Source organism: Cavia porcellus, unplaced genomic scaffold (genome assembly GCF_034190915.1).
Source record: "Cavia porcellus strain 051 isolate PalLab524CR breed Dunkin Hartley unplaced genomic scaffold, mCavPor4.1 scaffold_11, whole genome shotgun sequence".
Taxonomy (NCBI): Eukaryota; Metazoa; Chordata; class Mammalia; order Rodentia; family Caviidae; genus Cavia; species Cavia porcellus.
In genome coordinates, this window is record NW_026947494.1 from 61,286,731 (window position 1) to 61,306,317 (window position 19,587).

General features: G+C 41.0%; 1 long non-coding RNA gene across 1 annotated transcript in view; it reads right to left on the bottom strand.

The window, feature by feature from the left end:
- Positions 1-754: 754 nt before the first annotated feature.
- Positions 755-19,587, bottom strand: part of LOC134478015 (uncharacterized) — a 91,927-nt gene continuing 73,094 nt past the window's right edge. Inside the window, exon 4 of the long non-coding RNA XR_010050357.1 lies at positions 755-2,811. This is a non-coding gene — a long non-coding RNA (uncharacterized LOC134478015). The remainder of the gene's footprint in view (positions 2,812-19,587) is intronic.

Genomic DNA, 19,587 nt, shown 5'->3' on the forward strand with positions numbered 1-19,587 from the left:
TGGAATCTACTCAGCAGATGCTCTTTCTGCCTGAAAATTATGCTGGAATTCAGTTAGCTCAAGTGGAGTTTTTATTTGGCGGTCTTTGATAGTGTGCATTTGTTTGGGGATCGAGAAAATATTATTGTCATTTTTACAGCTATGTGTTACAGCTATCTGGGAGTTTTTGGCTCCCTTATTGTTTAATAAGCATCGACTATGTGCCAGTTGATGGGCTTAGCCTATCTGTGTACATTATTTCATTTAAAGACAACAATCATTTTTTAAAGTAGATAACTTATCTCATTTTATAATTGATAATGCTAAGAAAGTAAGTTACTTACTGAAAGCCATTTAACACAATAAATGACTGAAAAATTGCAAATTGTATATACCTCCAATCTCTAAGTCTCTATCCCAGAGCTACTTCCCCAAGATTATATCTTTGCTCAATGTATGTGAGCCAGGATCAATGGGTCTATGATCAATTCCCACATAACATGTCTGCAATATTCCCATGTATTAGAAAAACGTGATCGTCAGTGTTTGCTCAGCTTGTAATAAAAAGCCTGCCACTCCTCCTAACCACTTTGCTGGGAGTACAAGGACACCAGGAGTGTTTCTTTCCCCCTCTGTGAAAATCCGCAATTGAACCTCAGAGCATAAACCATGACCAGCACAAAGGGCTGAAAGCTTGGTAGTCAGTTCTATGCATCTTCTGGTTCTGCATGGTCAGATTCAATCAATGCTGGTCAAAATATTATGAAAAACTGTGTTTGTATTGAACGTGCAATTTTTATTATAATTTCATAAAATATAATGCAGCAACTATTTACATGGCATTTACATTGTATCAGGTATTATAAATAATCTAGAGCTAATTTAAAGTACATGGGAGGGTGTGCACAGATTATATGGAAATACTACACCATTTAAAATAAGGAACTGGAACATCTGAGAATTTTGTCATGTGCAGAGCATTTTGCAGCAATGCACACTGGGGAATGACTGTGTTTAGAAGTTACTAAAATAAGAAACTTGCATGTGGTAATCAAAGCGCCCTGTGCTACCAGCACCCTGGCATCCAGTGCCTATCTTCCTACCTGGCCTCTTGAACAAGAGATAATGATTAAAATAAATAGTTTTTCTACATCTTAAAAGGGCATAGTATGGGATCCCTGAAGAGGATAAAGCCAAAAACTAGCATACATTTCTAGATTATACATAAATGTATGCATTCTGGCTAGTGCAGGAATTCATACATAAAGAGAACTATACTGAAGAATACAGGTTCTCAAAATGAGAACAAGCTGACCACACAGCTATTTCTGCCACCTGTATTTGTCTTACTGCAGCAGATCAACATGGCCCATCATGGTGGGAGAAACTGATTATATAATCATTTATCCAGACTTCATCACAAAGGAATCTGTTCAGCTTTCCACAAATCCACATTTCCAAATTTTGTGTGGCATTTGGTCCACAATAAAATCACTGTTCTTTCAAAAGGAGCATTAGAGACAGTCAATATCAAGGGTCACTAATGCATAGGGGCACTTCTCTGACTTTCCCACCAAAATCTCCCAAGGCTAGGAAGAGTTAGCACATCACTGGATAAATAGTCCAAAGAGTTTCAGTAAATGAACAATGGAAGTTTTATGCTGAATCTTAAAACTTACAGAAATTTATATTTTTGCCCATAAGAAGCCCACACATTTCAACATAAAAATAACTTTTTATATTACTCTTTACTAAAAGATAAAGTGTTAAAAGGATCACATTGCTGCAGTTTCTGATAATAAAATAAATGGAATTTAATGTCCTTGGGTCTTAAAAATCAAGGCAAAAGATGAGCATTAGATGAAATGAAGAGCTCTACCTTAGCCAATGGAAAGGCAGGGTTAAGTGCATTCTAAATTGGCATCAAACCCCAGTCTGCCCGAATTTATCAAGTCTGCAAATAAATGTGCTTTGTGTCCCAGGTACTTAAGCAACGCAGCCACCAGTTCATGAAAAGGAACTTATCACGGGGCTCCTGCAGAGTTTCTTTGTTGGAAGCCCTCCTGGTGTATGTGAGGAGGCTGACTGGGGACACTGTTGCACTGACCTGGCCTGGAAATCCTGAGGGTACCTTCTTTCTCCCGTCAAAGGGGCCGGGAAGAAAAGCATCCTACACGTTCTTTCACCACCGTGGCTTTACAGAACGAGTCGTGCTCCTGCCTGGGCACTAGAGCGAAGAAGGTGTGGCCTCCCTGGTGAGGTCCTGTGACTCAGTGTGAACTGTGTTGGTAGGCTTTATCTGGCCATCTATGCGTGTCTGAGAGGACGGTTGCCATGGCACCAGGTCTGTGAGCAGTGAGTGAGGTATGTGGTACCAGGCAGGACTGGAAGGACCTCTAAGAAATTCCAGAAGGTACTGAAAGGAAAGTGTGAGCCGGAGTGACCCTGAGGGACAGTGGAGAGAGGACAGACAGTACAGGGATGAGGAGAGAATATTCTGGAAGTTTTGTGAGGTTGCATCAGCAGTAGTGCTGTTCCTAAAGCCCAGTCATAAAGAAAGCCTCAGCCTCCTTCCCTTTTTGGACCTGCCTAGGCCATCATGGCTGCCTTTGACTCTCAGCTTGAGGTCCCTGCTTTCGCTTGTCTATATCTGCCTGCCCATCATGGACTCCATGCCTGTCCCACTCAGCCTCACCACACATGACACCACCTGCTCCACTACTCTCCAAGGACTCCATGAGATGCTCGCCGTGGTACATGTGTCTGCACAAGGTTCTGCAGAGCCATGGATATGCGTATGTCAGGTGCCTCCTGGGGGGCAGCAGGTCAGCCCTAGGGAAGAAAGCAGAGACAGAACAGAGCATCCAAACATAATCAAGTTAAAATAATACTTACAATACGGGGGGAAGGAAAGCATCTACGCAGGAGCTCAATCTGTTTCCTGCCAATATAAGAGCAGGAAGAGAACTCCAGAGCAGGGGAAAAGAGGCCATTTCACTGTCAAGAGGTCAGCAACCCAGTGACTTCAGAGCAAATTAAACCTTCAGACCTGGCACCCAGCAGAGCCTGAGAGAATTCGGCATAGATAAGAGTTGGGTTTTGACTCTTTTGGGGCTTTCCCTCTGCAGGGCAGAGGAAATGGCATTCAAGATCCAGAAGCGTGATGACGGCTAATATTTACATGACACAAGTCACACACGGGTGGTCTTGCAAGTGCTTCCCATGTTTCAACTCAAAGCACATGACTACTGTCCCTGAGGGCATCTTCTGCTCACCCCACTTACAGAGTGGGACTTGAGCCCAGAGAGGCCAATGGCCTGCCTAAGGTCACAGAGTAAGTGCAGGAGCCAGGATTTAAACATGGCCATTCTGACCTAGACCCCACCCTCTCTCCCACTTCTCCAAGATCGTAGTACTTGGGTGTGTGTTTACATTTATGCTCAGTAATAGTGCCTCAAAAACAGTGTTGCCTGTTAAAACAAGAACAAGTGGACGGAAGGACATTTCAAGTAGGTTTTAGAAAAGTGAGCTGCATGTGTCAGGCATGGATGGTCAGCAAAATAGAAAGAGCAGGCACTCAGAGACTGGCCGCTGGGGGCTCCCTGACTTTCCTTTGCTCTTTAGTAGATCCTGAGAGTTGGCTAAGTAGAGGTAGGGTTTCCAGGGGATGTCATTGTCACCTTATAGCCCCTTCTCATGACTTAAAAATTCTCCAAGTACACCAAAGTGTTTAAAAGATTCAAGCTAGAGCTAAAGACCACAAAGCTGCCCCATTGTTACCTCAGAAGTTGTTAACAGAGGACATAGCACTCAGAGAGACCAGAGTTGGGGGCTGTTCAGTCAGTGAATGCTCACAGGGATCTATGACCTCTCTGCTTCCCCTACCTTGTGGATTTCTGCTCTTGCCCTTGAGGAGAAATCGCTGGGAAAGAGTTGCTCCCGGGTCTCCTGCCAAAGGCCTAACGTGCCACTGGGTCTAAAGCACAGCTCTTTATATACTAAGCTTCCCTTTATGAGGGAACACCTAAAAATTCCCAAAGTGAGTATTAAGCATATTACTAAAGAGGTCTACACAGCTCCTTAGGGGTAAATTCCTTGCTGGGGTGTGTGCAGGTGTCAAAAAAAAGTTTCCTTAAATTGAATCAAACCTGTTGGAGTAAATAAAACCCCTTGCTCATTGTTATAATGATTCCCTCCTGGATGCTACCACCAAGTTGACCAGTGGGGATCACTAAACACCTGTCCAAGAGGGAGGTTCGGTGTTTTAGCCCTGGGTTTTAAATTTCAGTTTCTGCAAGTGAAAGCAGACACTGTTTTTGATAAATGTCTCTGATAAAACCACATAAGTTTTGTGCTGGGCTTTCTGTGGCCATTTTGCTACTCCCTTCCTGTTGGCAGCCCTAGTGCAGAGCAGAATGTCCTAGCTCTCCGGGCTATGTCCTCAAGCTGTGGTGTAAGCAGAGACCGATGTGTTTCAAAAACTCACAGGAAATGTGACAAATGAGATCGTGGCAGCATAGGCAAGAGGGTTCCTTCACAAGTGACAAGTGAGATGTGTCTTGGTTACTTTCAAAATATCCAACACCCAAAATTAAGGAAAGAAAGGTTTATTTAGCTCACAATCTGTGAATATTTAGTCCATAACCAGCTGGCTCCAGGGCAGGGTGGCTCATGGCAGAAGATAATAGTTCATGGCAATAGAAAACAGCACAAGCAACAAGAGTGAAAAAGAGAGGAGCCTGAGACAAGATTATTGCTGTCCCTCATACTGTGTGTAGGCTACATACCCCAGGGCGGGTGTAGCCCTCACACCCATAATCCCCGCATTGGACCATCAATCAATCACAAACTGTAACAGCCTGCCCCTGGGACTGCTTGAGGCTTTGGGGGGACACCAAGACTCAAATCATAAAGAGACCCAACTCAAAATTCTATTTCAAAGTTATTCATAAACTCATGTGTTCCAGCGCATTCTCTCAGTGGCAGATAAAGAAATTACAGCCGATGAAAGAAACTTCTTACCTTCAATATACGACCACAGGCCACCCTACATCCATTAGGACAACAGTATATAACAACCAGTAAAAGAAGCAGAAAATAACAAATACTGGTGAGAATAAGAACTCAGAACACTTCTGTGATATGTGTATGAATGTAAAATTGTGCCATTGATGAAGACACAAGTTCCCTACAAAGCAGAAAATGATCTAAATAATCCAAGATTCCACTTCTTGGTACACACTAGAGATACCTGAAACAAAGTCATTAGGAGATATTTGTATCAGTATTTGGAGCACTATCATTTATTATCTATAGGCAAAAGGTGGAAGTACCTCAAATTTCCATCAATGGATGAAGGAATTAAAAAAAATGTGTACATACATGTAATGGAATATTTATTATTCATCTCTGAAAAGAAAGAAAACTCCAACACAAAGTACAACATAGATGAAAGCTGAACACATAAGAATGAGCGAAACCGTAAGTACTGTAAGAGAATAGTTACGTAAAGACAGACAGAAAATACGGGAGTCTTGAAAGGGGTTGGATACAATGAAGAATTGCTGTTTAACGGCTACAGAGTTTCATTTTCAAGAGACGAGAGTCCTAGAGTCTGGTTGTGAATGTTATTTTACTATTAAACTATGTAATCAACAACTGTTGTGATGGCAAGTTTTATGTTGTGCATATTTTACCACGTTTAAAAATTCTTAAACATTTTAAAGATGTGACCATGGGAATGAGAGTGCTGCACACCAAGTATCACAGAGCACACATGCACAGTGGAAAAGCAGTGTCAGACAATGGGTTACAGGCAAGCCGCAGGACACGACTAAGACCCCTTCTTCTCCCCACCCTCCTTTCCCGTCATCTTTTCCTTGTGGCCGTGTGCATTTGTCACCAAGGCCTATTGTTTGCTGAGTCTCGTTAGTTTATTCTTTCACTTCTGCTCATTTTATCTCCATCGCCTCAGCCTCCTCTTCTTCACTCATCTCCTTGATTCTGATGTATCTTCCCGTCCAGTTATTTCATCTGCTACTTCCACTCCAGTATTTCCAAAAGATCTATTTCCCCATGTCACTAGTCTGCGCAGTAATATATAGTCATTTCTCCTTAGTTACTGCGTCAGAACTTTACCAGTAAATCTTGTTTTCCATTGTTTTCCTCCAAAATTTCATCTCTAGCTAGGTCAGACTTTCTATCCACCCCTCCTCTCTGTGTTGTGCAAAATCTTCTCATTCAGAACACAAAAGAGTCAAATGTTGCTTGCAGAGGCCAAATTGATGTCTGGTGTTTACTGTGGTTTGTGGGAGAAATAGAGCACCATCATGGCACTGGTGAAACCAGGCACTTTGGGAACCTATTAGATCTTCTTTTGCTTCTCCATATTTTTTATAACTTTTTCTACAATAAAAAGAATAAAACCAAACAGAATAAAAACAAAACAGTGTAAATGACACAGAATTTCAAAACAAGAGACTAGGAAATCAACAATGGTTACCATAATGTCTCTTGTTGTCTTCAAAATAGCTGCCCATACTTCAGACATGGTAAAATCAAACAAAATAGAACCAATAAAAATAAAAGAATGAACACAATAAAAGACTTCAAAACAAGGCAATAGTAAATCCAAAAATGGCTACCATAACAGCTGCCTGTGCCATCAGTTACAACAAAATCAAATAGGACAAAACAGAATAAAACAAAACCAAACAAAACAGTGAAAATGATCCAGGACTTGTTTTAAAATAAGATGATAGGAATTAACAATGGCCGCCACCCTCAGAAGGAGACCCCCATAGATGATACCCTGTATATTGTCGTCCTCCAAATACACATTCGGACCACTGGCTTTAAGCCTGCAAAGTCAGTGAAACACTGAACACTACAAGCATCAAGTTGTGTTTTCTTCCATAGCTATCATCTCCGCCTGGACTTCTCTGGATCAGCTGGTCACTTATGAGGGGGAGGGGACCCTGGCCCTTGTCTCCCAGCCCAACTGCCAGAAGGGGCTGGCATCTGATCTTCGTTCACACAGGCCACACCTGGTGCCAACTCACAGGAAGTAGCTGGCTTCTTCTCCGTATGGCCCACGAATGGTGCTCACTCATAGGGAGAGGCTGGTGTCTGGTTCTCCTCCCTGTGGCCTGTGAATCTCTTCTCCCCGACTGAAGCTTCTCATCTTTCCAGAAGATCTTGGTGAGCACTGTGAGGCTTGGTGTTTTCTGTCTTTTCTCTGCCTCAGCTGCAGGAAGGAAGCTCTAACTAGAACACACCAAGTACAGGCTTACTGACCACCCAAAGTCCTTCCTAAATGAATTCATTTAGCTGGACCTCACCTCTCCAGCCAGCCTAAAGACGGTTTTAAAGACTAAGGACCAGATCTTCTGTATCTTTGGCTTTCACCACTTCACTGTGCCCAAAGCTGGATGTGTTGCAAGTGCTCGATAAACATCACCACCTGCCGATCTGGAAGCAGTACCCTCAGCTCTTGACAGAGATCTGGAGGGCTGTGGATAGACAGTATTCTGTGCTGATCCTCCTAGAAAACAAGGAACTCCAAGGGGAAATGGCCCTTCCAGGAACCATCTCATCTCTCCTTTTACTGTCATATACTTTTCCAAAATTTCTGCTTTCAGCCTTGAGAACTGACCAACATGGGCTTAAGATAACCAGGCTTTCTAGAATTTTGCATCAGAACTGAACCATGAGTGAAAATATTCTAAGAATTTACTTCTTTTTCCTATCATATTTTCCTTGTCCCAAAGTGGACTAAATGGAGATCCCCTAGCCACCCAGGCATGCAAAGTTTATTGTCCTATAAAACTCCATCACTTTACAAACACTCAGCATTTCGCAGATCCCCAGTCACTCTGACTCATGTGATGGCAAGGGGATGGCTCAGAAGTCAAATCTGCTGGCCCTAGCTCTTTACCAAACTTGGGCTAACACAGAGAATGAGACGGGTTCTCTAGCAGCACTGGAAGACTCAGTACATGTCGTATGTCAATCCAATATTTGTGCAGGTGGCCCACACCCTGCAGGGCTCTTCCAGATGCCTTCAGCTGTCCCCGGGCCTTATGGGACACTCCAGATTGACTTCTATTAAAAACATGGAGGAAAACAAGAAAAAAAAAAAGCCACTCTGTGTACTGTCAATATAATAGTCCTTTGTTTTGCAGTCTCTCTGCAAAAGTGTGGCAACTATGGGAGCTGATCTGTCCATGCAGCACAGTGTTGCATGGTGAAATATGGAGACATAATTAGACTACCAAGGCCAATGAAATCAACTATTTCAAATTAAGCCCATATACAACCGTGGCACCATGAAACATCTCTCTCTGTCTCTCTTTGTTGCTCTCTCTCTCTCTCTCTCTCTCTCTCTCTCGGAGCATTTCAGATGCATCAGGAAAAGTTAGATTTCTTTTTTCGAGGCGTTATAGTGGTAAAATGTGCCATGCCCAGAACGTGTTTCACAAATCTTAAGTGAGCTGAGTGAAGCTTTTCCCAACTGTTAACAGCTTTCATGAGTGGACGATTGTCCCCAGAATGAGACAGGGAGGTCTAGCTGGCACCCTCCACTCAGGAATATCAAAGCACCCTTTTCTTTCATTATTTCCCTCATCAGACCACACTCTCCCCTTTGTAATATGTGTGTTGCTAAGGCAACCATGGTAACACAGCACTTCATGGAGCATAGTGACTGCTCAAAAGACTGAGAAGTGAGTTCAGCCTATTGTCTGAGATTGGAAGTGTGATTTGGAAAATACTCCAAAATACTGCATGACATGAAGAAATTGGTGGCCAGCTAATATCCTTGGCGGTAGTCACATGTTACTAACTGGAGTATTGATTTGATAAAATTCTCCCCAAGCCCTCTACATTTAGGAGAAATAGGGGATCTAGCCTTTGCTTAAAATTTTCAGGTGAAAAGAATTTGGTCAGTAAGATTTGTCAGCATCTTTGAGATTTCTAAGATTGAGCAGAGTGAAGAGAAGCCCTGATGTTTTTTCTGATGTCCTTTATCGCCTACCATCTCATCCTCACTTGTGTTGAACCACCACGCACAGGCTGTTTAGCTCAGCTGTTTGTGGAAAAATTGCACCAACCACATGCTTAGACAAAAGGAAGACAATACGCTACTTATTTTGTATCTGTAAAGCTAAGTGATGTGGAGAAAAACAAGCTTCCCTGGTCACTTCATGAGGAAAAAAGAAGATGCTGCAAAGTAACCTCAGACCAAATCCATATCAATCTGTAACCAGGCAGCATTCAAAATAATAAGAGATAATGACTTGAATTCTAGAACTGAATGCTACTGAATGGGTCACATCAGTATTCATAAGGTTGCGGCTGTTCATTATAATGGCTTGGTTTGTCAGTCAGGGTGCCCATGCCTGACTAGTTTTTCTCTCTGCAATTCAGCCACTTTATCTTTTAAAAAAGATCCCTCCTTAGTAAGGATAAATTTCTTGGTAGGGATATTTCTTTTATTTCTTTGTATTCTTGTCACTATACATAATTCAAATCCTTGTCCTGGATTGGCATCCAGTAAATTGCTCCTGAAAGAACAAATAAATGAAAGAAGTACAATTTATGGTATGACCCATCACCACTGAGAGAATGGAGAGGAAAATATACAATCACAGATACCAAACACAAGAGCTTTTACTCAAGATAAAGTCAATGTTGTTATTTTATCAATATCCCAGAGAATTAAATTTGTGAAAGAATATTTATTTGTTCTTTCAATGAAATAAACAGAAATTCCATTGACCATTAGTTTGATGATAAATTTGCAGAAATAACTGAGCCTTGTAGTTGGTGTAATGGCTCTTTTGTGGACAGGGTCCCGTATGCCTTAGTGGTGACCCAGCATTCCTCTTTGGAACCCAAAAAGGGAGAAGAGGAAGTAAGGCTTTAGCTGCATTTTGTGCAATCAAGAGCATATTAGCTGAGAGCTGGCAGACCCTGGTTTCTCTTCAGATTTGGAGAGGACTTTCTGTCCTTGTGGAGTGACCTCCCTCTCAGGACAATCTGCAGACACATGGCAGGAGGCTAGATCAGGAGAGAGTGGACTACTATCTGCTGGCATTAGATCCAGACTCATTCCTCCCTGTCATCCTCTAAGCTGCAGTTTCCTTGCCAGAAGGGAGATAAGAAAAGGAGACAGTTGTTTTGCTTGCTTCTGGGAGTGCCACCAACATTTGCAGAGCTGTGGCCAGGAACTACCGGCTCCAGCAGCTCCATGGGTGACACTGAGCTCTAGCAATATCAGTCCTGATTTTGCCAGGATCAAAACATAGTGTCCTGAGTCCCGTTTTCAGAGGAACCCACAGACCTGGCCACTGCTGTGGCAGTGACCACAGAAGCATCTTTGAGCAGCTCAGTAGAGAGGCTGAAATTGTGACTCCAATCCAGGCCACAACCTGCTACCTTGTCTGGGGAATACCCAACTCACTCTGTTCTCTACCCTTCCACCCTCACCTTGTAGCCTTGTTTCACCAATGATCCCTTCTGCATGAAATGCCTAGAGTGGTTCCCATCACCCTGCCTACATAGTGGCCCATATATGTGGCACTATAGCCCTGCTTGTCTCCTCACAAGACTAAAGGCTCTGTCTGCTTCATCAAGAAGGTGAAAAAGAAAGAACCACAGTGACTGCTGCACCTTGCAAAATTTGCCTCTATTATGAAAATCCTGAAAATGAGCAAGCCATCCTTAAGTCAACAAACCCGTTCTGACCCCTGTATAATAGATGCTGCAATGGACCACCACATGCCTGTGAAGAGCATAAGACTTATTCCTGCAGTTACTGGGGTTGCCACCAACAGATCACCTCCAACTATCATGGCTCTTCACATTCTGCTTTGGCTGAAGAAAACTGCCTCACTGAAGGTCACAGCACCTTCCAGAGCTCATACCACCCAAGAACTAGCTGGCAGGAGGTTCTGAAGGTCCAGTGTGACAATTCATCTGCTCCAGAGCTGCCTACAGGGCCAGCTGAAGCCATGGCTGGGACTTTGTCACAGCTCCACCACTCCTTCTTTCCAACTGGCCCCTCTGCTTTGTCTTCTTCATGAATTCATCCCCAGACATGCCAGTCCCTTCCTGGGAGCCTACTGTTAAAGCAACCTTTATGATGGTTGGTTTTAGATGTCAGTTTGGACTAAGAGCATGCAGGTAGCGGGGAAAGCATTGTCTATTCTCAGTACTTCAATAGTCAATGAACCTAGCCCTCTCCTGTTGGAGGGAAGGCCCAACTAGTTTGGCACGTAGTTTGAACAACTGGGCTGCCCCAAGTGAAAATGGTTCCAAGAAAGACTGACATGTGAGCCAAGGGGCTGGGTGGAGAAGAACTGTGCTGACTGTACACTGGCATCATTCAATCAGTCTGTGGACCTGATGGAGCACAGAGACAAAGGAAGGGAAAACTCTCCCCCTTCTGGAGGAGAGATACTCTTCTCCTGCCCTCAGTGTCAGAACTCCATGTTATTTGGCTTAGGACTCCCACCAGTGGTGTCCTGAGTTCTGAGGTATTATCCCCAGGCTGAGGATTACAATGTCAGCTGCCTCAGACTCAGCCACTTTTGACTTCCCCTGTTGCCCAGCTTGTCCTTCGCCTTCCTACTATGTGAGGATTCAGTGTTCTTCCCCTTGGAAGCATGCAGCAAAAAGGCACCATCTCAGAAGCAGAGAGCAGTCCTCACAGTCACTGAATATGCAGGCACCTTTGTATTGGGCTTCCCAAGCTCCAGATAGGGCTTGCAAGTTTGCCAGGGTCCTCTAAATGAAAGGAGGATTCATCAGTGCTCTCACAGGGCCAGACGGGTAAGAAATACATTTCTTTCCTTTGTAAATTGTACATTCTTGGGTATTGTGTTATGGGAGCACAGGCAGACTAAGGTAGACATAAGTGCATTTGTAGGACTGCCATAGCAATTACGGACAGTTTCCTTCCAAAGGACTGGAGGATGAGGGAAAGGTCTGTTCCAAGGCTCTCATCTTGCATGAAGGTAACTGTTTTCATGTTCATGTGAAATTTTCTCTGTATGGGTCTGGCTCCAAATATCCCTCTTCTAAAATGATACTGCTCATGTTGGTCCAATGCCCACCATAAATCTCTTAGTTACTTAACTGTCACTGGGACAAAATTCCCAGCACTCATAATTTATAAGAGATGAGATGTATTTTGGCTCCAGTTTTAGTTCATGGCTGACTGACTCTGAGGCCAAAAAAAAGCAAAGGATGACAGAGGGGCATGGTAGAAGAAAAAGATCTTTACCTAGCATGGCTAGGAAGCAGTGGGACACAAGAATATACCCTTCAGTGCAGGTGAGCCCTCCCTCCACGTGCAGGATCTGGGTGGGCTGGGAAAGAATGGGCAACCCCTTCCCCCACCCAGGGGAACACAGCAGGCTGTTACAGAGTGGGTGAGCCCTCCCTCCATCTGGAGGACCTCAGCTAGCCTGTGAGAGCACTGGTGGGGTTTTTATGTTTGTTTGGTACCAGGCGTCAAACTCAGGACCTCACACTTGCCCAGCAGGCACTGTGCCACTGAGCTAAACCACCGGCCCTGTGAGAGCACTGATGAGCCTTCTTTCATTGAGAGGACCCTGGCAAACCTGCAAGAGTACCAGTGACTCCTTCCTCCATTCAGATGAAGCCAGACAGGCCTACAGGAACCCAGTGATATGGTAGGGCCCCGGCTGGGGTGCATACCCCATAACAGGGCCCCAGATAGGTAGGCACCATAGACAGGTGGATCTAGACACCTGGAAAAGTCTAAAACAGCAGTAATAATATGAGGAAGGGGTTGGTTCATATCAATGCTCCTAGGCTAGTAAGCACAGGAAGAATCCAGGACTCACTCAACTGGCCCCAGAGGAAGAATTCAGGTGACTGGCCCATCCCCTACACTTGTGGGGCCTGATAACTGCGTGAACACCAGCCACACAAAAGCATCCTGACTAAGGTACACGGGATGGACAAGGGAGACTAGCAAGATTGAGAAGACCAAAATTTGAGCCAAGAGGTGGAAATAACAAGACAAAAAAACCAAAATGCAATCTCAGACCTCCAGAACATCCAGAACAAGTAAGGAGACACAGACACAGAGAAAACTAGAAGACATATGCCTGATATTTCTGAAAAGATAGTGAGTGAAGTAAAGAACTAAATCCATGAGACTACAGAGGAAATCAGAAGTAGTCTCTCAGGTAAAAGAAAGAAACAACAACCTTAATGAAGGAAATGCTCAGCATAGCTAGAGAAGAAATAGATTAAAAAATTACAGAAGCATAGGAAAATGATGGAACCCTTGAAAGAACAATGAAAGAAATAGAATACATGAAACAGATTCAAGGAGATATCCAGGAAATTAAAAAATTCATTAAAAGTTGGCAAAACTGCTTGAATGAAACTGAAGTTAGACTTTCAGACCTTGAAGACAGGATCATGGCTAGTGATCACAAAAGGAAAGATCTCTTTAAAATAACAAGGGAACATGAAATAACAATTTAACAGCACCAATATGATGCAAAGAAAAATAACATAAGATTATAGGTATCAATGAAAACACAGGAGTCAACACAAATATCATTTAAAAAAAAATACTTGCAGATATAATAGCAGAAAATTTCCCAAGCATGGGAACAGAATCTGACATACAGATAAGTGAGGCATATAGAACTCTAAAGAGTCATAACCAAAATAAATCGATACCCAGATGTATAATAATCAAGATGCCAGAAATCTAGCACAAAAACAGAACATTAAAAGCTGTTGGAGAAAAAAAAAGGTCATCTATAAAGGAAAGCCCATTAGAAACACAGCCAACTTCTCAACACAAACCCTCAAATCAAGGAGAGCTTAGAGCCCTGAAACAAAACAATTTCCAACCCAAATTGATGTACCCTGCAAAAATATCTTCCAAAATTAATGGAGAAATAAGACACTCCCATGACAAAAAGCAACTGAAGAAATTCATGTCCACCAAGTCTACCCTAGAAAGATATTCTAGATAGAGATAAAAAAGATACTCTAGATAGAGATAAAAATGATCACAATTCCAAGACCAACAATAGAAAGAAACCACCAGGTAGGGCAAACAATTAATGATATGTGGAAAAGAAGGTAGCCAACAGCAGGAAAATAGCATGACAAAGATAAGCCAGTACATATCACTTATAGCCATCAATGTAAATGGCCTCAATTCACCAATCAAAAGAAATAGATTTGCAGAATAGATCAAGAAATAAGATCAAACAATATGCTGTATATAAGAAACACATTTATTTAAAAAAAATACAGACTGAAAGTCAAAGGACAGAAAGCAATATTCCATGCAACAGAAACCCATAAAAAAGCAGGGGTACCTATTCTGTACCTTATTGTTCGTGTGAACTTCAAAACAAAAATTATCAAAAGAAATACAGGTCATTACATGCTTGTCAGGGGGAAATTCAAGAGGAAGAGGTAACAATCATAAACATATATGCATCAAATGCATCATATATGCATTTATGCATCAAAAACATATATGCATCTATATAATACAGATATTAATAGACATGAAATTCAAATAAGGAATAACATAATTGTAATGAGATAACTTAGCACCCATTGTCACAAAGAAATAAATCAGCTAGACAAAAAACCCGCAAAGAAATAACAGAACTGAATCAAACCTGTGAACAAATGGACTTAATAGATGTGTAGAGAGTATTCCACCCAACAACATCAAAATACAAATTCTTCTCAGCTACACATGGAACATTCTCTAAAATAGACCATACAATAGCCCACAGAACGTGCTGAAGTAAATGCAAAGGAATACAAAATATCCCATGGATTTACCAGATCATAGTGGAATAAAAATGGAAATTAATGACAAAAGAAACTGCAAAAGTCTTATAAACACATGAAAATTAAATAACATCCTCCTGAACAACCAATAGGTCACAGAATAAATTAAAGAAGAAATTAAACAATGTCTACAATCAAATGAAAATGCAAATACAATGTACCAGAACCTGTGGGACCCAATGAAAGCAGTCCTAAAAGGGAAATTGAAACCAGTGAATTCTCACATCAGGAAAACAGAGCACAAATAAAACATCTAATGCTGCACATCAAACTTCTATAAAAAGAAGAGCAAGTCAAATCCAAAACTCATAGAATGGAGGAAACTATAAAGATCAGAGAAGAAATTAATACACTTGAGACTAAGAAAACAATACAAAGAATTAATGAATCAAAGAGCTAGTTCTTTGAAAAAATAAACAAAATCGATAAACCCCCAGCCAAAAAAGGAAAGAAAAAATTCAGACTCGTGCAATGAAGAATGAAAAGGGTGAAACTACTACAAATCCTGTGGAAAGTACACACTAAAACCCAAGGAATCCAGCTGAGGGCCTGGATCCCACAGCAATGTCCTGCATGAGTCCAGCTGAAGACCTACAACCCATGACAATCTTTTCTCCATGAGGCCAACCATAGGCCTAGAACCCATCATATTGACTCATGAAAGTCTATTTCACAGAAGGAACTTGAGACCTTATTGTCTTGAGACCTGCACTGGGAAGGCCCAAAGATCAGTGGTGGAAGCTAGAAGTCTATGCCAGTGGGATGAAGCATCTGTGCCAGTTGGTTGAGAGATCTGCACTGGAACCAAGAAGTGAAGCTCAAAATAAGAACTAGAATTCTCCCAAAAAGTACTACAGTCATCCTCAACAACAAAATTTTGAGCTTCTCCAACAATGAGAACAGCCAAGTTTATTTCAGGAAGCCAGTGTGACAAGCTTCCTGGAGACTGAACAGAACACCATCTTGCCCTCTGGATCCAGGAAGCAGTAAGGTAAATATCAGAGCTCCCTCAAAGTGAACCACAGCCATTCTCAGTGACAATAAGGTCTCAAGTTCCTCCATGATGAGAACAACCAACTTCACAACAGGAAAAAAGTTCAACAAGCTCCTCCAACAGAACCAATAGCAACAGGAGAACCAACAACACTGTGGAGAACGAACAGTGATACAGAGAATCAACAAGACTAAACTCTTCCTCTCCAGTTCTCCTTTATATCTTGGCAACAGTTCTCACATGGGCTGTCCACACTCAGTACCATGCCGATTCAGCTCAGCTGATATTACAAGTTGACCACCAGTTATCAATCCACCACAGACAGATTCTTAGAAATGTATGAATTACCATAGCTGAGTCAAGAAGATAAAAAATTTTGGATAACTCAATGAAATTTAAAATGTAGTTTAAAACCTACTAACAAAGAAAAGCCTAGGTCCTGATAGATTCACTGCTGAGTTCTACAAGAAATTTAGAGAAGATTTAATGCCAATACTCCTCAAAATCTTTAAGGAAATTGAAAGAGAAGCAATTCTCCCTAACTCATTACTGGAGGTAAGAATTACTTTGATCCAAAACTAGAGAAATATGCAACCAAAAATAGAACTACAGGCAAATCTCCCTAATGAACATAGATGTAAAAATCCTCAGTAAAATACTAACAAACAGAATGCAGCAAATCATTAAGATTATCCACTATGACCAAGTGGGATTCAGGGATGATTCAGCATACACATATCAAAAAGGTAATACACCATATCAATAGAACCAAAGACAAAAATGACACAATCATCTCAATAGATGCAGAAAAAGCTTTTGATAAAATCCAACACATGCTCATGATAAAAACCCTTCAGAAACTTGGAACACATGGTATCTACCTCAATCTGATAAAAGCCATCTGTGACAAATCAACAGCCAACACTGTATTAAAAGAACAAAAACTGAAAGATTTCATTCTAACATCAGGAACAAGACAAGGATGTCCACTTCATCACTGTTATTCAGTATAGTTCTGAAAATGTTAGCCAGAGCAATTAGACAAGAAAGAGAAATAAAGGGAATAAAGATAGAAAAGAAAGAAGTTAAATTATCATTATTTGCAGATGCCATGATACTCTACATAGAAGACCCCAAAAATTCCACCAAAAGATTCCACAGTTAATAAGCGAATTCAGCAGCATAACTGGATAAAAAGCCAACACTCAAAAGTTAGTAACATTCCTATACACAAACAACATACTCACGGAAACAGAAATTAGGAAAACAACACCTTCCACAATAGCATCCCAAAAATGAGATACTTAGGAATCAATCTAATAAAGGATATAAAAGATCTATATATTGAAAATTACAGTACCCTGAAAAAAAATTGAAGGAGATATCAGAAAATGGAAAGCTATCACTTTCACATAGGAAGAAACAACATTGTGAAAATGGCTATACTCTCAAAACTGTTACACAGATTTAATGCACTCCCAATAAAGTATCATTAGCATACCTCATAGATCTAAAGAAAATGTTCCTAAAATTCATTTGAAACAGAAGAGACCTAAAACAACAAAAGAAATCCTGAGCAACAAAAGCAAGGCAGGAGGTATCACAATCCCTGACTACAAAAGATATGATAAAATCAGCATGATACTGGAAAAAAAATCTGAGGGTCAGTGGAACAGATTAGAAAATGCAAACACAACTACAAACATACTCAGCCACCTTCTTTGACAAACAGACCCAACATGTTCACTAGAAAAAAGACAGTGTCTTTAACAAATGGTGCTGATAAAACTGGCTTTCTGCATGCCAAAGACAAAAACTAGACACATGCCTATTATCATTCACTAAAGTCCAAATGTATCAAACATATAAATATTAAAACAGAAACACTGAATCTACTGAAAGACAAGATAGGTAGAAATCTTGAAGACATAGGATAGGTAGAGAGCTCATAAACAAAACCCAAACTGCACAGGAAGTACTTCAAAGAATTAACAACTAGGATCTCATCTTATTAAAAAAAATTTTTTGCACATGAAAAGAAATTACCAAAGGATTGATAAGACAACCCACAGAAATGGGAAAATACTTTAGTCAGTTGTCCCTCAGACAAAGGACTTATATCTAGAATATGTAAAAAATTGCAAAACCTTGAATTCAAAGACCCAATCCAAAAATGGACATCTGAGATGAATACACAGTTGAAGAATACAAATAGCAAATAAATACATGAAAAAATGTTCATCATCACTGGTCATTCAAGAAATGCAAATTAAAACAACATTGAGATTCCATCTCACTCCAGAAAGAATGCCACCAAGAAATCAACCAATAACAAATGCTGGAGGGGCCAGGAGGAATAAAAAGAACCCTTCTCCACTGCTGGTGAGAGTGTAGACTGGTACAAGCACTGTGGAAATTAGTACAGAGATTTCTCAAAAAACTAGGATTGGAGGTCCCATTCAATCCAGGTATTTCCCTTCTGGGTATTTTCCCAGAAGAACTGAGAACATCATATCACAATGTATGTGCACTCATGTTTATAAGCAGCATAATTTTTAATAGCTAAATCTTGGAAACAACCCAAATGCCCGTCAACCACAGAACGGATAAAAAGTGATATTTTTGTACAATAGAGTACTACTCAGCTATAAAGGATATCCCTGAGGCTCTTATAGGTAAATGAATGTAACTTGAGACCATATTCATAAGTGAAATAAATCAGACTTGCATGTGTAAACATCATATTGTCTCCCTAGTGTAAAAAAGACCCAAAATATACAATAAATATCATGAACATGAAGGGAGAGCAGACTATTCAGAAAAAAGGAAATTTGGGGTGGGAGAAAGGAGAAGGGAAAGAAAGGAAAAACCTAGTTATAGATATAGACAAAATAGATAATTATATAACTAATTATATAACTAATCTCTGTTGGTTCATCAAAAAGAACAGTTTGTGCTTAAATTGTTTGATCATTTTTTTCATGTCTATGCCTTGTAATCTTAGCAACTACTTTGAAGATAATAGTACTCAATATATTAACCATTGTTAATCTCCTGCTATTTTGTTATGAAAGACCCCGCCTCCTAATGACACATTTAACCCTTGAACTCATTCATGGATGAATTCACTGATGAGTATAACACCCCAATGATTCAATTACCTTCCATACACATGAGAATCTGGCAGGACATTTGAGACCTAAATCATAGCAGGTAACTTGATTACCTATATAAAGATACCATCTCCAGACAAACTTACACTCTTACTCACGAGGAGACAGCATGTCAAGATGTGAAACTAACAGGCAGGGAGGAGACACCATGTATCTCATAATGGGACTCAGTATATGCAACTATACAGGATCATATTGGCAACCAGGACAAGCAGGTGTGCACCTGACAGCTTTCTGAGTGTTCCCTGAGGTTCAAGCTCAGTCATCTCATGGTACGTTACTAATGGATCTGCCCACCCAAAAGAAGGGTGAGTGAAACTCAGGAGGGTTACATAGGAGTCCTCCAACACAGGTTGGCAAGATTTAAATCAGGAAGCACAGAGCCTGATTCCAAGGCTAGAGAGAAACCTGAACAAGGAAGTCTATTGGGAAATAGCGATTTATTAGAAAACTATTTATTACACATAGCTGAGAGATAAGAAATGTGGCCAACATATAACCCTCTCTAGAAGGTGTCTGGGAATTGAACACAACTCAGCTATTATGTTCTTTCTTCTCAAATTAACACAAGTA